General features: G+C 39.7%; 1 long non-coding RNA gene across 3 annotated transcripts in view; it reads right to left on the reverse strand.

The window, feature by feature from the left end:
• The window catches only part of LOC114566202 (uncharacterized), a 72,912-nt gene extending 55,541 nt beyond the window's left edge, over positions 1–17,371 (reverse strand). For 2 of the 3 annotated variants that reach the window (XR_003694028.1, XR_003694029.1), the window contains exons 1-2: positions 17,233–17,371; positions 16,840–16,963 (exon numbers count right to left, since the gene is read on the reverse strand). This is a non-coding gene — a long non-coding RNA (uncharacterized LOC114566202). Of the gene's footprint in view, positions 1–12,634; positions 12,953–16,839; positions 16,964–17,232 lie in introns of those variants that run through there. The other variant, XR_003694030.1, reaches the window with a different exon arrangement.
• Positions 17,372–18,945: the final 1,574 nt, after the last annotated feature.

Consider the following 18,945-nt stretch of genomic DNA (forward strand, 5'->3'; position numbering starts at 1 on the left):
TGTACAGCAAAACACTTGAAACTCCCTAACTGGTAATGGTGAGGGATTTCATGATGTATTTTAAAGCATGGACAAGCTTCTACAACTATTATAAATGTCTTTTATTGTATTTATTTTGCAACATTTAAAATCAAGAATTATCTGCTAGAATACAAGTCACAGTGACTATAATGTTAAGGACATGTAGCTTAAAATGTTGAAAATATTTTACACCATATATTTCATTTTCAAGTGCCAGGTACAGTAATGCTGTGGGCAATTTCAGTAAATACGCTGCCAATTTGCCCAGTGCCTGAAAAAAAGTCTCCTGGTCTCACTGTTTCTCACCTGGTGATAAGCCTGTTATCTGTGCCTCCCTGCTCTGCCTCTGGCCCACTCTCCTTGATACATTGCCCGGCCAATCACACAGGCAGCCACCTCAGAGTTAGCCAGGGACTCCGAGAGCCATGCTGAGGGGACGTGGTGACTGTCACTTTAAATCATGAAGTAAAAAGAAACATGCCATTTCTTTTGTAGTGGAAGCCTTGGGTAAGAAATGATAAATCATTCCCATGGTGCTTGCAAAATTCTTAAACAATTTCCAACTAGGGCAAATGCAGCGAGCTCTTAAAGGCACCAGACGTGACCACAAACTTTTAGCGCCCACTCAGTGCCCACATTAGCAGCGACCAACATTAAAAATGTGCGAGTAAAGCAAGCAGATGACCGACCCTCATAAGGTTCAATTAATCCATTAGTAAGACAGACTAATGGGACTATACCAACCTAATGAATTTCCCTTTAGTTATTTATATATTTCTCTTTTTTGTGGCATTGTTGATTATATAAACAGAAAAGCCTCTGTCCATTAGTTATGAGTGCTTTTCTATGTAAATAATTTTTTATTTTTTTTTTTTTTTTTTTTTCATACATACCATTTATGGGAAAAGGGCAAATCTTGACTGAAATTGGTTCAAAATAAATATATGATTTACTTTGCATATATATTAACTCTACTTTGTCGCTTTGTCTGTTTTGACAGTAGGAATACTCAAAGGGCAGAGTACTTCTCTGACTTGCTGTCCTGACTATGCAAGTAAATAACAATGACAGTGCTGACCAGAGTGGGTGAGTCTACGTGTTGTAGATGTTCTCAGTGTAGTTGAGTACACAAACAGCAGATTAGACCATTGATGCCTTATTAACACCATAACACAACTCCCATACTACGATAGATCCCTTTGACTGAACGATTTGATGTTTTGTCTAAGATCTTCTGTGAAAGACTGAATCACTGAGTCTCTCTCCACGTTGGCCACACAGAGCTGCTCTGTGTCTACTAAGGCCAAATATGTTAACAAGGCAGCAGACGCCAACACTCTGGGACCTTCTCCAAGCCGTGCTTGGTATCTAGCCAATGTTTGGCTGCATATGTACTGTATATGATTGCCTGGGCTTGCAGGTGGCAGAGAGGAGACAGATGTTGGACCTTTGTTTTCCCCTTGTTAAATGTGTCTACGGAGAGCTTGTTTTTTTCCACAATATTACTGTAACAAGAGAGTCTCTCTGTCTCCCAACTATTTCCTTTACACAGAGACATATATGCACTACTGGTTCTCTAGGTGGCAAATGTGTGGGCACAGACAGACATGAGTCACCTAATCAGATGAAACAGTGACAAAGATGAAAAACATGATGACATAAGCAGCTTCTTTTGGTTTGTGTTCTTCATCTGGATGATGTAAAATGCAAAGCTTATTGTGATGATAATTATGCATATAAAAAAAAAAGGGAACAGCCACATTTTTCCATTACAATATTTTTGTTTCTGTATACAGTTTTTTATTATGTAGTATTGATTTCAATGACTCATTTTATTACACTTCAAACTTTAACATGCAGTTTGTTAAGAAGAAAGTCCAAGATTTGAAGATACGGAGTGTTATGCAAGAGAGGCCGAGGAGCGTAATCTAGTTCCAAGCACTAGTGGCCTGTTATGGCTAAAGGCACACATATATTATAGCTAACCGTATAGCTAACCACTCATGCTTTCTTCCATCTCTCCCTCTCAGTTTCTCATGGGTCTCCTCTCCTATCCTTAACTTTTTTCCCCCTCAAGGTCTTCTTTGTAAATCCTCAGGCAAACCTCGCTCAGTCCCTTGCGCCTAATTTTCTACACGCTCTTGCCTAACTTCACCCCTGCTTTACATTCCTTCTCCTCCAGCTAGATAATACTTCCTTGTCTTGCTGTTTTCTCTAGAGTCTGACTGATGATGCTGTTCGAATGATGTAAGATGGCTGCAGGTGTGTAACGCATTCTCTTACTGAGAAAAGAAACAAACAAAAGACATTGGTTCTCTGTATGAATATATCGCCAGGTTGTTGGGCTTAGTAGGCCTATGATGGTTTACTGAGGGTAACCTTTTCCATCTCTGCCCTCGTGTTCATGCCTGACTCTCAGCAAACTGACTCATGGGTTCTGAAAATTTGAAGGCCTTTCCCACTCTCCCCCCAAAGAATCTTAAATTTTTTCTTCTTTTGCCCCCACCTCCAACTTTCTTAAAAATCATGAGCACACTCATCCAAATAAACTTCTCTCCCTGAAAATCTATGAGGCCCACGTTGGCATAGCCTCTCCTGAGGCAAAGACTGCCACCTTCAAGAAATTCACCATCACCATGTCTTACAATGCATTAGGCATGTGGGTGAGCGGTTGTCTGTGTGTGTATACGGACGGTGGGCAGAAACAGTCTCTACTTTACTGAATATCATTATGTGAAGAGTGACAGGAAAGACACAAACTCCTTATGCGATAAGTAAAGTAGCACACAGTGGTACAGTAGGGTCAATGGATTTCTGTGGTTATAGAAAAGGTAATTAGTAAAAATGATTACATTTGGGGTATTTTTGTGTTTTACTTTGTTCCAACAACTCATCTTTTGGCTACAACTAATTAAATATTGTATGGTCTCTGCTGGTAAAACCATATAAGAGAATTATTTATTACACTGGTGAAATATAGTTTATTCTTCTTTAGCCATGCTATTCTTTATATTGTACATTTTCAATCTGTACCAGAATTATATCAATAAAAAGGAATTATATATCATGCACCACAGGCAAACAATTCTGTCATTGTAACATTTCGGGGGCATTGGCAGCACATCTTACACTGTGCTTTATTTGATTTTTCTTGCACACTGATACTCCACGAAAAACCGAATCTTGCAAAAACAGGCCTAGTGAGAGCTGCGCAAGCAACTGAGTGCTACAATTGCCGACAGTTTATCTTCCAATTTATATATAAAGGCGTGATATTCAAAGGAATTGGAGGAAAGACACCGTATATAGCATTTTCTGCCTAAAGGCTTCTATCTAGTAGTGGCTTTGTGGTTCCAAGTTGAACCAAGTGATTTCTAAACTGGATAAATTTGTTTAAAACTAAGTGTCTATTTCAATCAGTTAGCGCTGATAACAGAGAATGGAGCCCTTATAGTGTACTGACTTGGACAACAGTTGCAAAGTAATGATGACAGTTCCACAGCCACCAAATATAATAAAATAAATACATGAAAAATAAATAAAGATTATTAAGTACACACTTAAAGGGGAGACAGAATGATTACATAGGGTATTTCACACTGTTCCTTAAGGTCTCCTAATAGGGTATGTAACATTGGTTAGGCTGAAGATGACCCGGGTGCTGTTCTATGCTCCCTAATGCAACTCTAAGAAATTGTCCTTGAATCAGAGGAGAGGTTTTCTGCATTATATGGTACGCACATGAATATTTAGATGAGCTGCGCGCTGATTGGTTGGTTTACAACGAGCAAAGCTCCACAGCACAGACACACGGGGGGGTGAACAACACACAGCAACACCATCCCTTTTCTTCCTTTTGAGTCCAAAAAAACGTCCAAACTTTCATCAAGTAATTCCCGTGGAAATGCACAGCTCGCAGCTAAACTAGTGTGTCAGATATGCGCGAGCTACATTTAGAACACCAGCTGGACTCAAACCAGTGGGTCTGTAGCTATGTACATTTTGAGGCGTGACAAAGGTAGAGACCAGAGCCAAATAAGGTATAGCCACCGAGTTCAACTATTAGCTTCGTTGGGATTTTCCCGTTTTCAGAGGCAGTTTCAAATTGTGATATTTGCAGAGGAAAGAGGTGTCAAGACTAAGTAAAAAAAAAAAAAAAAAAAACTAATTAAGAGTAATTAGTTATTTTTACAATATTGCGGTCTCTTAATTGTAATGCTTTATACTATGTTGGCGTGACTTTTGAGTTACTTTCCCCAAAATAACCACGGTAGTATGACTTGACTTCTGAATTTAGACTTTGCTTCTTCTAAATCGAAGATAGAAAAGAAGCAGAACGAGCTGCTACAAGTGAACAAATCAGCACCACAGTGGGACTGGACAGCTCCACCTCAAGCAAACCAAGCTTCACCATTAGCCCAAGATAAATACAGTCAAACAGAATGTAAAGATAACCTAGAAGTAAAAAGTATAGGGTTGTACTTGTGGTGATTAAGAACCACAGTTGCACAAAGAGAATCTGTCTTATCATATTTAAAATTATATGAGACTGCATAAGTGTGGGCTTTATACATTTTTAGACCAGTCAACAACATGGGCATTATGATGTAGGAGAGAAGACCAAAAAAGGGTATGTTTCATGAAGAAAAGTTCCCACTTTAGTATTTTGGAGCCTCTTAAACTAAAGCTGACATGCGCATGCACAGAGTGAAGGGTGTAAAACTGAAATGCTGCCTAAACTTGTGAGTCTGTATTAAGTTGCTTTTAAGTGGGCCAATAAAATAGCATAGAGACTGATCTTCCCTAAATCCCAGTTTTTCATTTGTCCTTTACAAAGACATGAAATCCCCTCAAACTTTGTGCTCTGTGTCCTGCTGCGCTCTGACCTCTGTGTTCCCTGCGAAATCAATGAAGTATCACCTTGTTTTCACATTGTATTGAATGAGGACAGTGGTCAGGTTCCAGCAGGTAGGAGCTGAGGATGGAAGCTACTGTGAAATTCTTGATCAGATAACAAGATCCGAAGAGAGAATCAGAGGAGCCGAAACAACCATGGATTTGAACTAGGAGCTGTGTAAAGTGCAATCAAGTCTCTAGTGAGGTTAGCTGGAGGACACCAGTTTCAAAATCTCACCTGCAGAGACCAGAGTGAGAGGAGTATAATCAGTGAGGTTACAAAAGTTTGTGGGAGAGTGAAAAAGGGTTGATGAGTGCTTGGGATGTCATCAACCGTCTCTTTAAACTAGCTGACAAAATACTTTGTGGAAAAAAAGAGGGAGTGAAGGTAGAGAATAGTTTCCTGAATGTAGAAGCAGAGGATTGGGCATCTTGACTACCCAATTCATCACTTCAAAAAAGGATCTTAAACTTTCTGGTTGGTTTTTCCACATTTCCAAAAGTTTACATATACAAATTGTCTGACTGTAAGAAGAAAGAAGAATAAACTATTATTCTGCACATACAAATGTAAAGTACTTAGTGAAATTTAATCTCTAGATCCGGTGGAATGTGAAGTGCTAAGGAAAACTTGAATATAGATGAAAAGTTAAGTATTCTCAGTGCACTCAGCATCTGAGGCTTTAGAGGTGGTGAAGACCTTTTTCTGCACGTCTCTTCTGGTTACCTTGCACCCTAGCAATACAATATAGTTTATAGTCTTATTCATGTGCTAACAGCGTCTTTTTGTATCATGCTTGAATGTGTGTATGCATGTGTGGACACTTGCACACTTTGTAGGCACTTTTCAAAGAGTTTTTAAAATGCTTTATAGATACAGCATAAAAGGGAGGCAAAACATATCTACTATATGAAAAAAATGAGTACAAGTACAAAAGACTGTGGGGGGGGGGGGTCGTACAAAAGAACCAGGCAACCATATTAAAATTAATATTCAAACACAAGACCGTAAAAGTGTGTTTTACACTGTATTTATGTGATGCTGGGGATTCTTTTATTTTGTATGCTTAAGGTTCTCTGTGCCTGTTGGTCTTTGGACTCAAGGTGCTTGCAGCTCTACTCTGGCCTAAAACATATCGGACTCAGACAAAGCTGAAATATCTAAGAAGATCTAATTAGGAATGCAGCGGTTAACCAATTTCACTATTAATCGTGCTTTAAAATGTCACGGTTAATTAAATCGTAGAAGCACCACTACACCTAGTGTTAACTGACTGCCACGTTATGTGTAGCAATGTGTGCAGTTGTTATTAAACCTCCCTGACAACAAACTCTCAGGTGTGCAAACACGCTAAACACATGAAATCAAGACGCCAGTCACCGCGAGTATTGACTGTCGGAGTGATGTACAACAGCGACCTGTGATGGGTTAACTTACAGCTGAAATTTTTTTAACGTTACATCAAGTAAGCAAACACCAGGAAAACACAGAGCAGAGCCAGCTGCAGCTGCAACAGGGAATTCAAACCAAGTTGGTAGGCTTGCTAGCGAGTTCAATGTTTGGTAATGTTGTTGTTAAGTGTTTGTTAGCTTGTTACCGTTACCAGTTAGCTAACGTTACAGTTAACAGCTAACGAGTCAGAAGCCGACGTTTGCATTTACAGCGAAGGAGCTGACAATAGTGTTAAGTTAAAAGGCAAAACTCGGCAACAGCTCAATCATGTCACTGACATTACCACTTAAAAGGTCCCATGGCATGAACATTTCACTTTATGAGGTTTTTTAACATTAATATGAGTTCCCCCAGCCTGCCTATTGTTCCCCCAGTGGCTAGAAATGGCGATAGGTGTAAACCGAGCCCTGGATATCCTGCTCTGCCTTTGAGAAAATGAAAGCTCAGATGGGCCGATCTGGAATCTTGCTCCTTATGAGGTCATAAGGAGCAAGGTTACCTCCCCTTTCTCTGCTTTGCCCGCCCAGAGAATTTAGCCCACCCATGAGAGAGAGACATCGTGGCTTTCAAACGAGCAAAGTGGCACTTGGTCAAGGCCACAACCCCACCCTGCTCTCCTGCTCAATAGCTACAGACACAGAAATGGCACATACTAAGGAAAGCTCATTGTGGGACTGGCTCTAGTGGCTGTAATTCTGCACCAAGGCTTAATTTTGGGAAAGAGACTTCAGATACAGTATTAGGGGACCACTAAGGCCTATATAAAAGCATCCAAAGAGCAGCATGTCATGGGACCTTTAACGTCCTCTCCATCCCCTATGGGACGTAAAGCTGCAAAGAGATCTCTCCATCGCATTGATTCCTTGCAAACATACTGCGAATCTCCCTGTGACAGGTGCATCTTGTCCAGCAGCTCCTCCAACTTTTAGACACACCAGCTAGCAGACCGTTTCTAGACCAAAAAGGGCCAGCTTCTTCTTCAGAAGGACAACAATGTCTTTGTTTGTGGTGTGCCTGATTCATCTCTAATCTTTTCAGATGAATTTAAATAAAAAAGGTTGAGGACCGTGATTATTCTTCAGACTAATCGTAATCAACAAAATCTATAATCTTTGCATCCCTAGATCTAATCCATGACTAGGGCTGGGTATCGTTCAAAAGTGTTTGATACCGGTATTGATACCGGTTCCTAAACAATACTTTTTTGATAACAATTTTATAAAACAAAAAGAAATTGCAACATTACGGCACAAATCTTTTTATTTATTTTCCAGTTCCTACTTCGTGTACTCTGTGTATTGTAGAGTTTTTCCTGTGTGTCTCTACGACGTGTAACCCTAAACAGCCAATCACAGACATTATTAGATCTTGGTAGAAGCATGCTTCATGCTTATTGGCTCACTGACGCCCATGATTTACTCCTTTGGTATTAAAATTGGGTATTGAATGACGAGGCATTTTTCAATTTTCGATACTAAGGAGGCAATTTGGTCGGTGTCTAAAAAGTATTGAATTCAGTACCCAGACCTATCCATGACTGCAAAAGTTTGACAGCAAAATCAAACAAAAATATTGGAATTTGATGATTAATGGTGATTCATTAACATCCATTTTTCACTGTATTTAAGGGGCATTTCAAGGATATTACAAGAGACACTATCTCCACCTCTCCACCAGTGTTCACATGGGTCAAACAGTTTAACAAAGCAGGATTTTCTTTTAGAGGAAAATACACTGAAAAATCCTCTCATTTATTAGGGGAGTTTTCAGTGGTAACTGGAGATAGCTGCAATTACATTTACCAGACCTCAGAATTATGAAACTTGTGTGAAATAGCACTCTTTGAAATAAGATATGCTTAGAAATAGCATGACAGTTGAACATTAAGCCTCTCATAATGTCACACATCTGTAGTAAGTCTACGTTAAAGCTACATTGTGTAAGAATGTCTCCCTTCTAGTGGTGAAATTGCATATGACCAACTGAATATTACTTTCTAGCCCTTCCCATTCTGAGCGCATTTCAACTCCTACAGTGGCCGAACCCGAAATTATCTCTTAGTATCTCCATTGTTTACACTCCAATTGGTCTCGTTGCTTTGCCTGTCGCGTTGTCATTTTAATTCTCTTTTTTGCTTCCCTGGCGAGTAATCTCCCCCTGGCATTCGTCACGGTGCCACTAAGTTTAAAAATCACGAAAGTTGGAGGTATGTCCCTCTTTGGCTAATGTATTTTAAAGATGGAGGCGCTACATGGCTGCCGTCATTCGAGTGACTCAATCATATGTATTCTGAATGATTCTAAATTAGAGATGCACCGATTACAATTTTTAGGCCGATTCCGATTTCCAATTTTTCATCGAATTTGACCAGCCTATACCGATTTCATTTTTTCTAACCGCTTTACAGCACACACAAATATTTATTTTCCATCTTTTCTTTAATAGAAAATTTACCATTTTTCATAGAACATTTTTTGAATAGCTAATTGGATCACTATAAAATAGAACTATATAAATGACTACTGATGGGGGAAATTCACATACTGTACATCTAAAGTGCAATGTTATGGAAGAACCATTTCCTTCTTTTCACATCCAATATCCAACAAAAAAAAATTGATATATTTAGCAAACTAAACTTCTGTATGTATGAAAACAGGGAAAACAAGTAAAGGCAATAAAATAATATATAAATAACAAATAAAAATAAAATAAATATAGCCTTGCAGTTTAAAGATATTTCTCAAAACACACACAGGCCTGTTTGAACGTCAACAGTAACGTTACCTGAAAACAGCGTGTAGTTCCTTTTTTTAGCAAGTTTGCTTTATTTGTCGTTGTGCATAAACATGAACAATACCATTGCTGTCAACAGGCTTATCTGCTGCTAACATTAGCTACCGGCGGTAGGTTTTTAATCTTAATCTCTATGCATCCCCACTAACCTGGAAAGCATTTTAAACAGTAACATTAATACTGCGTGTCGGAGGAATACAGCAGCCAGCAGGGCATCAGGGTCAGAGGGACTGCAGCGTTCGCTAACGTTAGCTTCTTGTCTCATCTGGGGTCCGATAAACAGTAAATTCATCAAAGTCAGTGTGCCCAACACTATTTTCCGATAAACTGTAGCTGTCATATTTCACGGGATCCGTGTGAGTGCGGTGTTCATGTTCCAGCTGTTGAGAGGGGAGAGAGAGCAGCTGACTGTTCGCCTGAGATCAGTAGAGCAGACGGCTCTGCAGAGCCATGTATAATTACGACTTTATGACATTTCATAAACAGCTGATTGAGTGGCAGTGCGCCGCTGCTACATGCATATAGCGGAAACCCTGCATGTGCATGTGTGGTGCTGATGTTGCGTGATGTAAATCATGCGCCTCCCGAGTGAATTTGACCGGAATAAAATCGGCATATGTCAGACTGACCGGCAGGTCGCCGGTCATGGCCGGTGATGTGAAAATCGGCCAATTCCGGTCACCAGCCGGTCAATCGGTGCATCTCTATTCTAAATGGCAGATTCTACGCTTACGAGAAGACTTTGATTAGTTGGAAGTAATTACACATGAATGAGCACATATTTGTGAAAGAACAACTTTTTTTGCTAAGAATCAACTAAATAAATTACACAATGTAGGCGCGGAATATAAAATGCAGCCTTTCTAGTAGGGCTGAAGAGAGCGACTACCTGTTCAGTACATTATTGTGATATCGTTCCAGCATGTACAATGGCAGCTGCCACAAAGGCCTCTAAAAAGGAGAACTGAGGAATTAAATGTTAAAATAAACAGCAACATCATCATCTCACCCAGATGCCAAAACATGCAGTGGAGCTGATGAAGTTACTGTACATTACTGTGCCTGGGAAAATATATATGTGTGTGTGTGTGTGTGTGTGTGTGTGTGTGTGTGTAAAACAATGTAGGCTTCACAGCTACAATGTCCACACTGTGGAATTTTTCATCTCTGGCTGGACTAGTGAATTCAGGCTTTAAATTTGGACGTGCCAACTGTGCTTTTATTGGTGACACGGTGTCCATTTTTGGCACAAGCTAAGCTGCAGCTTCTAGTTCATTTCTCCAAAACATGGTGTTGAGACTGTCCTGAGGGGTCCTCTGACAGTTTGTGGGGAGTAGGGGGAGTGAGGGGAGGGGCTGATAGGAGACTAGACTGACACCAGGAGCTGATAGCAGGACTAAAACCACTGACTCTATACGTGACATACACACAGAAATACACAAATGCACACACAAAAGGGGCTGAAAGGAGGACAAAGCCAGAGGCTCTCAGTAGGGAATCCATCCTTGGATAGATGGATTGAAAAGTGGAGGCACCTCGCTCTCTCTACCCTTCTCTCCCTTATCTCCTCCTCTTCATCCCTCTCTTAGCACTGCAAGGTGGAAAAATGACCAGCTGCAATCAGGAAAAAAAACGACACACACACACACACACACACACACACACACACACACACACACACACACACACACACACACACACACACACACACACACACACACACACACACACACACACACACACACACACACACACACACACACACACACACACACACACACACACACACACACACACACACACACACACACCTTTTGCAGCTGCTTATATGGTTATCTTCAATTTTCTTGAACCGTTATCACTTTTTAAATCACCTTTTGCTGGACTGCAAGTTACTGGCTATTATGCACAATCTGCATTTGTTCATAAATTTATCTTCAATTCATATTTTATATTATCCATAGGAATCATTCTTGTGCAATTTTTACTTTTGAATTACTTTTTAATCACCTTATATTAGCAATATGTACAATTTGCACTCCCTCCATTAGTACATACTCCGTTATAATGACAGCTCCATGTAGTCGTTCTGGTGGCTAGACCACACCTTCACAGCTTTGTTTTCATTCATATGTTTCTATTTTTTATTCCTGTGTGTATCTGTGTTTTATGTGTGTCATATAGGCTACTGGATGTCAAAATTTCCCATGATCAATAAAGTATCTATCCATCTACCTTGCTCTAAGCACAATAAGAAAATAAATGCAGTTTACTTAAATGGGTTCGCTGTTGCCATGACAAAAAAAGAGGGGTCATGTAAGAAACTAACAGTCCTTCTATATATGAGCATGTCATTGACACAGACCTGGCACAAGCTCAAACATTTGTGTAAGAGAATCCTATTTATAGTAGGGGTGGGGGAAAAAATCGATACAGCATAGTATCGCGATATTTCTCGTGGCAATACTGTATCGATACACAGGCGCCAAGTATCGATCTTTTATTATTTAAATTGCAATAATGAAATCAATTGCTTATTCAGTCCACCAGATGGCGCTGTTTGTTTTCTGGTGAGGTCAGCGGGGTGACTGTCAGCGTGCAGGAGGATGTAGATAAAATAAACATGGCAGCGTCAGAGAAAGAAATCAGAAATGCACCATCTGCGTTTAAATCAAGTGTTTGGACTTTTTTCGGATTTTTTAACAAGGAGGGGACAACTGAGATGGACATGAGACATGGGATTTGCAAGGAGTGTCGTATGCAAATAAAATACTCAGGGAATACCACAAACATGAGGGCTCATCTCACACGCCACCATCCAGAGTTAGCGTTAGCCGAGGACGGTAAAGCTAATGCTAAACCAGCTCCGCCGAAAAACCAACCAACACTGGACACACTTAGCTTGACAAAGCTACCTCCCAATTCAGAGCGAGCTAAGAAAATAACTCAAGCCATCGCCTACTTCATGTGCAAAGACCTGCGTCCATACAACGTTGTGGAAAATGAAGGATTTTGTCACTTGCTAAAAACACCGGAACCGAGGTACGTGACTCCGTCGCGCCGTTTTTGTACTCATTTTAATTGTAAAAAATACCTGTAGTAGCACAGCAGTGCATACCTGTTGGTATTACAGTCTAGTCCACCTTAATTAAAAATGCAAACAGTTCAGTTTGCCAGGTGTATACAACATTTATAACATATTCATTAAAGTGCTGGTTAGTTAGTCAGCTTGACAGTCACATTTTACAGCAATAAAATTCATGTGAGATGAACAAACAGATGTTGACAAAGTTTTCCTTTGGGGACATAATAATGAAGTTGGAAAAAAGGTAATAAATTGCAATATATTGCAGAATATCGCAATATGTTTAAAATCGCAATAATATCGTATCGTGACCTAAGTATCGTGATAATATCGTATCGTGGTACCTCTGGTGATTCCCACCCCTAATTTATAGCCTTTAACAATAATGCTGCCAGCTCTCTAATTGCCAATTAATTCAGGGTCACTGCTGTTATCTCTCAATCACACCAGCCCTGGTGCTTTGCCTCTTACTCCTCCTCCAGGAAAAGGAGTTTTACTCCATCCCTTGCTCAGTCACCTTATGCGTGCAGACCCAACCCTAAGCAGTGTTTAAATTTGATGTAGTTCTTTTGAAAGGCTGTGCAATAGCAAGGGACATGACAATAACTAAATGGTTATCGTTTTGTGTCACCGCTACAGAATTGGCTGAGCTCCTGCTTGCCCTGGCTGGTCTGCATTCTGCTCGACTGCCACTAAATCACCTAAACCCTCTCCCAAGAACACACACACACACACACACACAATTACAAAAACACAAGTACACACACACACAGACTAAGCCACTAAATCACAGAGAGCAAATGTGACAGGATAGCTAATCTAACAGTAAACACATTTGCGGTTAATCCTAAAACAGAAAAGGCCCTTAGAAAATACATAATAGTAATGGGAAGAAAAAATAAAATTAATCTCTGGAGAAACAGAGAGCTTGAGGTAAGAGAATGGATGTTCACACACACATTCACAAACACTCACAGATGCGTGTTCAGTTGTCTGCGCCTTTATCACCACCCCATTTATAGAGTTGTTAGTAAAAGTATGCACGCACACACTATAGTAGGTACAAGGCTGTTAAAAAAAACAAGGCCAACAGTTACAGCAAGACGGCAAAACCAAACCACATTTTTTATTTAACCATCAGCAGACAAAGTTTCAATCTAGAATCAATCTTCCTCAGGTAAGCATGGAGCGAAACATTGTCAGAAAATGGTTCAATTAAAAGAGTGTGTGTGTGTGTGTGTGTGTGTGTGTGTGTATTTGTGTGTGTGTTATACTGAGTCCTGTCCAAGCCATCATGCAAGAGCAGAAAAAGTCTTAAGGACTAGGCCTAATAAGGAACATAATGGTAAATGTAGCAAAGTATTTCTCTTTTAAGAAGACTGCTTAGTATTTCAGAGGAGTTCTTTAAATGTCTCCCTAAGAAAAGACTGAATAGAGGGCAGGCAGCAGGAGGGATGGGGAGACGTGCGACTGAGCAAGTAAACCAGGGAAGGTGGAGGATTGGAGTGGACAGGAAAAAGGAGGTATTATGGGAAGTTATATCATGAAATGGTTTGCAGGGTCTTAGCCCTGCAGGGTAATGAGTAAATAGCTGTCTAAATTAATTTTACTCAACCTGTTTCTTGCAAATGCATAAGCACATGATCTTTTCCTTTGATCAATGTCATTTGCCAGAGATAGGAAAGGTTAAAAGGATCAGTGGTTTTACAGCTAACCTCTCTTTTCCATTCCATAGACTGCATTTACCATCATCCGGACCAGACAAATCCTAGCAAATATCAAAGCTGTAATGACAAGCTTTATAAACCGTGATTCACACAGCATCAAAGTAATATTTACGGATCATTGAAATGGCTTCAGTTAGTCCCCGTGATTAGCCTCCCTGACCTTCACATCAAGTCAACTAAACTAAACAAAAGGTCCCATGTTTTAAGTATTTGTTTAACCGTGCACACAGAAGAAAAACTCTCCCAGGAAACGGTGAAATGCTTTGTCAGTAATTATTATTTTTGTCCTTCAAAAGCACAAGGAGACAACTAGACCGTTTTCTCAGTCCTCAATCATCCCAGACTAAAAGACCTTTAATGAAATTAGGTTTGACAGCAAGTCCAAAAAAATCATAACTATAAAGTGATATTTTTCTGTATTTCTATCAAACTTGTTGAACTTGAAGATCAGATTTACAGTGTGGCTGTTTGATGGTCGTTTGTACTATTATATTGTGTACGGTAATATAACAGCAAGATAACAATTTCAGAAGGTTAGAGTAGGTTTTCTCATTTTTAAATGAATGCGAGGGGTTAGTGCGAGTACAGAGAGAGTTGGATCAAGTAGAGGTTCAGCATTACGCTCAAAAAAAGCCTCAAGAGGAATCAACACAAACCCTTTTTGGGGAATCCAGCCAGTGAAATAACAACAAAGGGATACCTCCTCTAATCGCAAACCCCTAACATTTAAATGTATTTACATTCATTTCCCTCTTATTAAAGTGCTGTTAGCTTATCATGTAGAAAGACAGACTGAGCCTATTAACTTACTCTTATCTGCAGTTATGAAATGAGTGTGTTTATTAGCTTTGTACCCTCCATTATTTATTCATTTACCTATGCTTTATGCCTGCCTAAAAAACATAATTCTGACTCTGTCATTTATACATTTACTGTATTCAAGTGTTGCACCCTGCTATAGTTGCCGCGCTGCTCTCCGTTAACACAGTTGGGCTTTACAGTGAGGACGTTCTGCTGCATACGCTAGTGAAAATTAGTGTGTGAATGTGAAAAAGTATTTGAGCACACATTGAGTGACTGAAGTTGGCAAAATGCATGGATTCGCTAAACTACAACGCCAATTATCATTAGCAAGTTTACAGTGTACAAAACAGTCAGGTAGTAGCTTCTTATTTGAGAACAACCAACTTAAACTCGTCTTTTCTCTGGTTAAATGTTCCCTAATTTTTAGACCTCTATTAGTGCTATGGAGTTCATTTTTTATGAGTGGGTCCCTGTTTTGTTTGTTTGACTTGTGCATTGCACAAGGACGCAAATGTGCATGTGAGTCACGTGATACACAATCCTACCAATGGTGTCACACTATTCCACTTATAAGTAGTGGCAATGCGCCAACAAAGACAGAAGAAAAAAAAAACTATGCTTAAGTACTTTTTATGAAGAAGAAAAAAATAAAATCAGCTTTGCAAACTAGGCCTGGCAAACCGGGTTCCTTTTAAGGATTCGGGTTATTCTGAGTCACTCACCAAACTGAACTGGGTTGTGCGAGTCACTTGAAACACTTGAGTCAGTATTGCTAAATCGCCAAGGAAACTCAGTTACTGCGCACACCCACTCGCCATCTCATGCAGTTGCTCACAGGACAGCCATTTAGTCACGGAAAAGAAAGCATTTTGACTGTTTATTTAGTGTCTTAACTTAGTGTAGCCTAAGCAATATATAGGCTTTCAATGTAGACTTAGAAACAGGATCGGAGAAATGCCTGTAGTGAATACATTATTATCATTTTTTAAATTGACTGTCTGCTCTACCTAATTGCATTTCAACATATTCAATTTATACACCAAACCTACAGTAAGCCTAGCTAGGCAGTGCAGAACATTGTAAGATATTTCAGAAGTGAAAGAATGGCTTTTGTTGTTGATTTGCTTTACTCTGAGCTCGAGGAGAGAATTCACTCGCTTGTCTGATTGAATCAGATCCACTCATGACAACGTAGCCGACTGAATCGAGGGATTGACTGACTCGCGCAAGCATCGACAACTCACGAGTCTGCGAGGCGAGCTTGCAATGTTTCGGACTGTCTGCTCGACCTAGTCGCGGGATTGACTGACTTGCTCGAGCATCGACAACTCACGAGTCATCGAGGGCCTGTGAGTTCTCGAGTGAATCATGGTCTGCTTCCGGCTGTGAGTCTGCGGGTCGGACAACCTGTCTCGGACTGTCTCTCTGGTCACTCAGGCGCTTGAGTTGACTTGTGCAGTTGTTGTTGCCTACGAAATTGTAAGTTATAAGGCTTTTTGCAGCTAAGATGGCTAGGACTAGTAGTAGATTATGTTGAAAGAGGTTTGTGTGTGGCGTGGTTATCATTTTAGATTGAATTGTAGTAGGACTCAACTGTTAATGATAATAGAGACTTGCGATTCTGCAGTCAATTTAAAGTCTCGGGTTAAAGATCTGAGTGAATCACGACTCAAACAGGTTTATTGCAAACGTCTTCTGAGAAAGGAAATGCACTCAACTCATTTGTTAGGGATCTCATGCTGAGTAACACTTAATGAAAAGACAACTTTTGTTTGTGCCAGCAAATCCTACACCGCAATATATATCTCCTTGTCTAGCCGATCACGTCAAAGGAGACGCATTCTCCTATAGTTAAACTTTCATTCATATCAAATCAATAATGACCCATTTACCTAAAATTCAATATTCAACTAGGGGCCCAGACTCTCACGAGCATAAACTCACTCTGAAACTCAAAAGTAGTGTCCATTAAAATAAAATAAAAGGATGCAGTAGGGATGTGGCCTAAAAAACTAATCACTGCTTTGCAAGCACGCGCAATGATACTTTGTACTCACAAGTCCATGGAAATGGCCCTGAAGCATGGTGAAGGTACAGGTGGAGAATGTCCAAGGGATGGCTCACAGGATGGGAGTGCTCCTGGTCTCTGTCCAATGAGTATTCTGTCCATCTCCTCGGTCACTTTAAACAACCAAAAGCTCAGATATTATCTCATACCGACTTAGTTTTAGTTTCAACAACAGCACCTAACAACACTTACACAATGACATGTGTTGCATGACTTTTGTATGAAAAGTATACAAATAAAGATTGACAACACACTAATAACATACAGTGACACAGACTGCTACCACAGTAAGAGATGTTGCTAGCATGCTGACGCGCTAATCGCGATTAGCATCACAACTTTTATAAACTGCATCGAACTGGTACACACACTATGTATTTACCTTCTGCAAATTGCAATAATCCTCAAACGGAGGTTAACCGAAGTTATAAACATGTTCTCACTCTGCAGACACCCACAGCGTTTAAATAGAATTAACTCTGACTCGCCTATGGCTTTTCCTGCAGCGTTATACCTACATCCCGCCCCTCTACCTAGGACAGGTGTCATTTCAAATAACTTTATTTAAAAAAACAATAGCCTACTAAACTCTACTGCTTATTTAAACAGGTTCTTGTTTTAAATTCACAATGAACTGCTAAAATGACTGAATTGAACTAGTTTTAATTTTACTATACTTACTCTATGAATATTTTAATACATGTTAAAGATTAATTATTTATCTTTCTCTGCTTAATTATTTCTGTCTACAAATGAATGATACTTAAAGCAAATTCCTCAGCCCTGCCCAGCAGTTTCGCCAGTTATCTTCTTGTCCTCCCAGTGTCATTGTTCCAACACATTGCATTGAAGTTCCATAAAGACTTACATAATATTTTGGAATATTTGGCTTATAACTGTACTTATATAATTTATGCCCACGGTAGTTTCATGTTCATTTATGGATGTATGCTTTGTGTTATCACACCACAATATCACAATCATGATTTTGTCAAATTTTGTATCTAGTTGAGAAATGTTTCCACTTCCATTTGGTAGCTGGAGCATTGGATCATATCACCCACATGTCAAAGTACATGTCCAAAGTTTAATTTTTTTCTGAGCACCTGCAACTGGTCCTAATCACAATCACTCATTGATGACATTAAGGAAGACACTTAAGTGGATTTTTTAATCTGACAAGAGCTCACTGTCACTCATAATTACACTGCTGCCAGTTATAAATTGCTCCTACCTGGAACATGTCACCGTATGGGCTGTGTCAATCTATTTCTCCCTCTGTGCCTTCTTGCCCTATTTTGTACTGATATACTTGTCAATGGCATCTCTTGTGCATTTTGTGTACCCCATATCTCAATGAAATGTAATTCTGTTGTGCTGAACCTAGCACTGCTGCTTGGAGACATTGGGGAAAAGAGCCTGCTCTGTCAAATAAAACCATAGAAACATTGTTGCAATACATGGTCCTATGTCCTCTGATGGAGTGTCTCAGACAGGGATACAAGGCATATCATATCAACTGTTTGTGGTGACCTACCACATTTTGTGTAGGTGTCATTTCACCATCAGTGTGATCCATTAATCAGTAACAAAAATGCAGTCTTTCTTAATTTGCTAAACAGTAAATTGGTTGATGAGGTTTTGTGGCCACACCCCCCAGTGTACTCTTTAAATTGAATAGTATGTCTTTGAAAGTGTATCATTAAGTTCCAGTCAGTTATGTCACCCACTATAACTTATATTTTATTTACAGCATGTTTATGTCTAAATCAGTAAAGATAAATACACAATGCTCCTAATTGAAGAATTTCAAGATAAACACGTTATATGTAACTCCAGTTATTCTGTTGAAATGTGGTTCCAAGACTGGGCAAGGTGAATCAGTATGAGTGACCAACTCTTTGGGAGAATTAGTTATGTCACTGTCAGTATCCAAATATCTCAGGGGTTCATTCTGAGTCATTCCCTCAATTCAAGACAGTCCAGCAAGACTATCTGTGAATGTGAGCAGCTCTCTCACTGAGAGGGGGTGAAAAACAGAAGAGTCTAATCTGTAATGTCATATCAAAGCACAGCCTTGAGCGGCTCCATTGAA

Source organism: Perca flavescens, chromosome 13, assembly GCF_004354835.1.
Source record: "Perca flavescens isolate YP-PL-M2 chromosome 13, PFLA_1.0, whole genome shotgun sequence".
NCBI classification, from domain to species: Eukaryota; Metazoa; Chordata; class Actinopteri; order Perciformes; family Percidae; genus Perca; species Perca flavescens.